This window comes from Camelus dromedarius, chromosome 1 (genome assembly GCF_036321535.1).
Source record: "Camelus dromedarius isolate mCamDro1 chromosome 1, mCamDro1.pat, whole genome shotgun sequence".
Classification (NCBI taxonomy): Eukaryota; Metazoa; Chordata; class Mammalia; order Artiodactyla; family Camelidae; genus Camelus; species Camelus dromedarius.
The window spans coordinates 229,554-235,719 of record NC_087436.1 but is presented as its reverse complement, the minus strand read 5'-3'; the positions used below and the strand labels follow the sequence as shown (position 1 = coordinate 235,719).

Genomic DNA, 6,166 nt, shown 5'->3' with positions numbered 1-6,166 from the left:
TGTGGCAAAGCCAGAGACTTTTGTGCACCACATATGGCCACAAACCCATGGGGACAACCACAGGCCTTCTGGAGTGCCAAGGGAATTCCATGTGAGGAGTCCAGCACTCACAGGAATCCAACAAGTCCCTGCCAGCCAGAACACCTTCATTGCTACTGTGGTATTTTGAGCAAATGTCTTTTCTTCAGGTTCAAATTGGTTTGTTGTTTTTTTTTTAATAAAAGAAAATCAAACAACTTCTTGTTCCCTTGGTGAAAGTAAAAGCCTAACATTTTCTGATTTCTTTTGACAGAGAAAACTTGAGCCTATGAATCTAAACTCATCTGTGATGGTCTGCAGCTGGGAGCAAGCAGATCAGTGTCAGTCCCTTTGCAGCCGTTGGCTGGGAACCTGCATGTTCCCTGGAATGATATTTGAAACATGTCACCCTAGCCGTGCCTTCGCTCTGGACTGGGAGGCGAGTCAGTCAGAATCTGCATTATGGAATGTATGTTTCAGATCCAAAGCTAGGAGATCTTTTATAATAGCCAGAGAATGTAGTCATAAATATATCTATTAATGTATTTATGCAAGAACAATTTTAAAGTTTTTTTATTATAAAAATTCCCCCAAAATTGAAAATGAAAGAACATTGGAATTAAAATCCAATGGAACTAAAAACAGTGGAATTAAAAATCATCTGTACCTTAGTTATACATAAAGAATCTTAAAATCCTTCTAAACATTTTTTTGTTCAAATGTAGATATTTTTCCCTTCCAAAAATGAAAATTATTATTTCACATTTTTTTCTTTTTCCTTTTATTATATATTCCATATTAATAAATATAATTCTTTTAAATCCCTTTTAATGGCTGTTTAACATTATATTGAACAGATATGTAAATAGTCCTAGGTTTAAGAAATTTAAAAAATTGTCATTACAATGCCCCTGCAAAGAATTTTTTCGTGTTTCTATTTTTAGTTACTAATTTGGACTAAAAGTTAACAAGTTTACTTTTCTTCATCTAAAACATTGGTTATTTTATGAATGAATTGTAAGGATTTTAAATAACTTTTCAGTAATTTCAACAAAGAAATTAACTTTAAGGCAAAAATGTATGATGGTTTGCAAATCTATTTTCATTATATCTTCACTTTTACCAGTGTCATATCTGTGTGTGTTTGCACAAGTGCTTTAACTACCAGCAATGTAAGAAAAATCTGTGTACTAAAAATGTGAAAATAGTTTCCTGGTTTGTGTTTTCATTCTCCCAATATAGGTTTTGGATGACAAGCTTGTATTTGCAAATGTACACACCCTGTGAGAGGTGCTCTGTACATACGCTGAGATACTGTACATAAAATTGCCTCTGAATCCCAATCATCTGAAAACCGTGTCCTCAGCCTTTGATACCTTCAGCTGTTTTATGAAAGTCCTCCAAGTGGATGAAAGTATCAACAACCGGAACAAGAGTTTTTCATTGCCCTATTTGAGAAGAGCTGCGTGAACGACTTTTATATTCAGGATAGAGATACATTCATCAATCCAACCACCAGGAGCCGCACTGTAAGTCTAAACCGAGTTTAGCTGCTGTCTTGGGGGTGATTTAGAACCTGCTGTTGAATTATAAGTGATTTGGTTTTGTTGGTTTGGTTTGGTTTTTAAAAGCTGCCCATAAAAATGAAAAAAGAGAAAGAAAAGAAATATGCCTACAGATTCCTGTTAGGATAGTAAACAGTGGCTGGTTATTTACCCTGTATAAACCACACGCTTTCTTAGAATCTATTTAGGTTTACTTCATCCTTTCTCAGATCAAGTATCAAGTAAGGGACAGTTTTAAAAAAAAATTCAGGATTAACTGGCTTGTGAGCTCCGGGATCTGCAAGGCAGCTTTCCCTTCCCATGGTGTAAGTCAAATGGCAGAAATGAAATAAAGCACTTCATGTATCCTCCGGTGTTAACAGGAAAAGGTGAGTCTTCTTGACCTTGTTACTTCCTGGGTAAAATGAAGATAATATGTCAGGAGTCGACAAGCACATTAAGGGCAGGAACCATGTTGTCTTGTTCACTGCTGAATCCCAGGCACCAGGAAGGCTGAGTTTAACAAGTGGGTGAATGAATGAACTGTAGTTCCCCCAGAGTTACCATGTGGGGCAGTGTGGATTAGCATCTAAGAGCATAGACTCGAGAGGTGAGGGTACAGCTCAAGTGATGGGGCGCATGCTTAGCACGCATAAAGTCCTGGGTTCAGCCCCCAACACCTCCTCTAAAATAGACAAATAACCCTAATTACCTCCCCACCCCCCACCAGAATTACCTTATTATCTCCCTGCCACCAAAAAAAAAAAAAAAAAAAAGGTAGAAGTGGCCAAGAGCATAGACTCAGGCTGGAACACTTGTGCTGGTTTCTCGCTGTCTACCTTGTAAAAGTCATTTAGCCTCTGTGTTTATCAAGTTCCTCATCAATAAAATGGGGATAATAATAGTACCCACCTCGTAGAGATGCTATGGGGATTAATGAATCTGCTTGAATTTTAGAACAGCCCTGGCTAATAGTAAGTACTATGCATTTGCCAGCTCTTTTCATAATTACTGACAGATGTTATTATCAACCAAAGAAGTATTAGTTCTCTGTAAGGGAAATGCATGTTAGACCATTTCATTTATCATTTTCTGTAATTCAGGCTTTTTCCCTCTGAAATACCATTTTCTGTCTGTGCACTAGTAAATCACAGGGCTTTCCAAATTTCATCTGTCTGAGTTCTTGTCATGATGACAATACTGCAGAGTTTTGACATTTTTTAGGGACTCCATCTGAGATGACAGCAACCCCTCAAATTCAGAAGCACTTCTCTAACTGACAACATCTCGCATGAAATGAAGTTTGTAAAATGTAAGAGCTTCAGACGCTAAATGATGCCATAAATGCAAAGATGTTATATCTAAGCTCTTTAAATAAATCCTGTCATTGAAATAAAGGAAATACTATATTATAGCGCTCTATGACTTTGTTACCTTGCTATCCGTTTATCTGACTCTCTAAGACAAAGGAAAGCAAAGACTGAGATTGATCATTACTACTGTGTGGTACACGTATTTGTGGATGAAGACCATACTGAAATGCACTGTCTAAGATACTAAAATGGACACTAAACAGCTGCTTGATGCACATGCATGAACAGAACAGGGAGCTGGTTGCAGGGAGCAGACACTGAGCTTCCTGGATCAGAGACTCAGCATAGCAGTCCAGCCCAGCTGTCCACATGTTTCATATTTATATCCGAGCAAAATTAGCAGTGAGAGTCTGAAATGAACTTTGGGGACACTTGCAAACAGCTGTCATGATTACTAATGTGGGACACCAGGATTCTACAGTGTTTAGTTGGCATCTGCACACAACCATTTCTTTTCCACTAAAGCCTGTTGTAATTGCTGGTTCCACATCCAGGCTGAGGAATCATCTCATGTGGTGTTTGGGAGGGAGGTAAGTGGAGTCAGGACCCATGCTAAGGCTGGGTGGGTAATAATCTGGTTCTAGTACAGGAGAAAGGAAAGTAGATCAGGTGGGAAGGAGAATGACTGGATTTAAATTTTGTTTCTTGAGTAAGCTAAATATATAACATCATGTCAAGTTTCTTTATTGTTTATATTCCATGTGCTGTCACCGAATAACTACTGAATTGTGGGGACAAAAAAGCCTGGGTTTTAGAATTGACCCTGCCCCTAAACAGCCAGAGTCCAGGTTCCTCTGGGTGTCCAAGGAGGGGGCTGCTGCCTCCACTGAAGCAGTTTGGGCACTTGGGTGGCGTAGTTTTTTTTGCTGTGGAAGACTGGCCCGGTTGTAGGACATTAAGTATCTGCAAGGCCCTCACCAGGTACCCACGGTGGTCCCAGGACTGTAACATCCAAGTGTTCCTTTCCAGCCACGTTTGCAAATGACCCTCAAGGGGTTAGTATTAATCCTCGGTGAGAATTATGAAAAATTATATGGTACCTCCATCCCTTCTGGCAAAGGAGGGCCCCTTATTTACAAATGACCACAAAGTGTTAGCACCACATTTTATTAGCAGAACATGTGAACACGTGGTGACAGTGACGCTCACCTGTTTGCTTCTGCTTCCCAGTGCAACTTCAGCCTCCATCAGAGGACCTCAGCTGCCCCAGCGAACAGGGCCTTCTGTACAGGGAATGTGCTCCTCCTCAAAGCATAGACAAGAAGCAGCCCTTAGATCTCATCAGGTGAGCTGTTGTGGAGGGCACTCCAGTGGGAAGGGCTCAGGGTTGCCCTCATGGCTTCTGAGTGTGACAGTCCTCCAAGAGTGTTACCAACCAGGAAGCTCACAGGAGCTCTGAGCTTTGTTGCCCCAAGTTTTTACTGGAGACTTTATTACAAAGACATGATTTATTGGGTCACTACTGACATGGCTACCCCAAACACTAACTGTAAGTCAAAGCCCTAACATTTGAGCCCCTACCTCTCCTGATGGTCAGTCACTTGTCACAAAGCTCAAAGCCCCACTCCTCTAATCACATGGTTGGTGTCTCTGGCTGGCCAGTCCCCATCCTGAGTTATCTCATGAACACAAGCCATCCAAGGGTCCACCATGAATAGTAAAGACACTCCTATCTTGGGAAATTTCAAGGCTTTAGGGGTTGCCGTCCAGGAACTGGGAACAAAGACCTACCAAATTCTTCATTAAACAGGAGTAAATGTTAGGTTTCACTTAAATTATAAAATAAGAGAAGTATTCTCACTGCTTAGCTCTATCTGCTGTTCGACACCGTTTCACTACACCACGTGACTGTAATGTCGCGCTCAGCATGTGTATTCTCAGAGCATCAGCGCCGGCTGCTCCCCGGGAGCTTATGCTGTTTGTGCAAGGCTGCTGGGAGGAGGGAGGCCAAGGACAACTGAGCAAACAAAAATAATCGGGCTAATAAGGAAACAATTTCAGATTGAAATGAAGGAAATAATACAGTGTTGAGATGGGAGACTTGGGGGAAATGGAGTCAAGAAAGCTATCTTTGAGAAGGTTACATGTGAGCTGAGATGGTGATAAGGAGGCTGGTCTTTGAGGATCTGGGATAAGTCACCCCAGGAATAGAGGCAGCTTGTCCATTGCCCCGAGGCACAAATGTGCTCAGCAGGTTTGAGGAGATACTGGAGCCAACGCTGGTGAGAGTGATGAGACGCGAGGTTTAGAAGGGCATCAGGAGCACGGAAAGTAGTGTAGACTCTAAGTGCAGTGAGAAACAGTCATGATAGTTTAAGCACTAAGGTAATTTTCTCTCACAATTTGCAAAGATAATGTGGAGAATGAATTGCAGGGACCCAGGAAGCAGGGAGGCCTGGTCGGAGGCTCTTGGAGTGGGCCAGATGAGAGATAGTGGGAGCCAGGGAGAATGCGTTTGGGGAGTGGAGCTGACAGGATGCAGTTATGGGCTGGCTGTGGATGGTGAGGAGAAGAGAAGGGTCAAGGTAGCCCCAGGTCGGCCTGGAGCCAGGTGCCTGATCTTCCTAATCTCAGTGCCCCATTCAGATGCCCACCTACTTGGGCAAACCTCTTAACCTTCCAAGTGAGGGTTTTAAATCACTGAAGTCTTTTTGTTTGTTTCACATTTTATGGAAAGATACAAACACGTACAGAAGTAGAGAGAACAGCACAGCCAGCCTGTCTGTATCAGTCACCCATCTCCAGAATTATCAACTCAGAGTCACTGTTGTTGCAACTTTCATCTCCACCTCTTCCCCTCCCCCACTTCGGGATCATTTTGAAGGCAATCCTACGTAGCTTAACCTTTCATTAGTGAAATGACAAGGTCTCTTTCAAATACAATTGGAATATTCATTTTTTTTAGGGTTACAAAATAATTCCCTGATTGTCACAAAAATACACTTTTAAGCAGTTTTGGGGTTGAAATCAGGATCCAGACTAAGTTCACACATTGCAGCTAGCATATCTCTCAAGTGGGTTCTAATCTATAATTTTCCTGTTTCTCATTTTCCTTGAAATTGCTGAGGGATTTCTCTATTTCCTGTTTGGTTGATTTCATTCTCCCCTGTGGTTAGACTTATTTCTCCATCCTATGTATTGGCTTTAGCTAAGTGATTTGATCCTCCCCTAAAAGCTTGATCTGAACGAGGTTCAAATTTGTGCAAGAATATTTGTTATATGAAGTTTTGT

The 6,166-nt window shown here is 41.4% G+C and overlaps 1 long non-coding RNA gene across 2 annotated transcripts; it reads left to right on the top strand.

Annotated features, from left to right (window-relative positions):
* The first annotated feature begins 405 nt into the window (after nucleotides 1-405).
* On the top strand, nucleotides 406-4,172 carry LOC135319971 (uncharacterized). 2 transcript variants are annotated; one of them, XR_010379281.1, is made up of 3 exons: nucleotides 406-487; nucleotides 1,261-1,547; nucleotides 2,787-2,955. It is a non-coding gene; the product is annotated as an uncharacterized LOC135319971 (long non-coding RNA). The 2 variants fall into 2 exon arrangements; XR_010379201.1 differs by lacking the exon at nucleotides 2,787-2,955 and adding an exon at nucleotides 4,106-4,172 and having other exon boundaries at nucleotides 407-487.
* The last annotated feature ends 1,994 nt before the right edge of the window (nucleotides 4,173-6,166 follow it).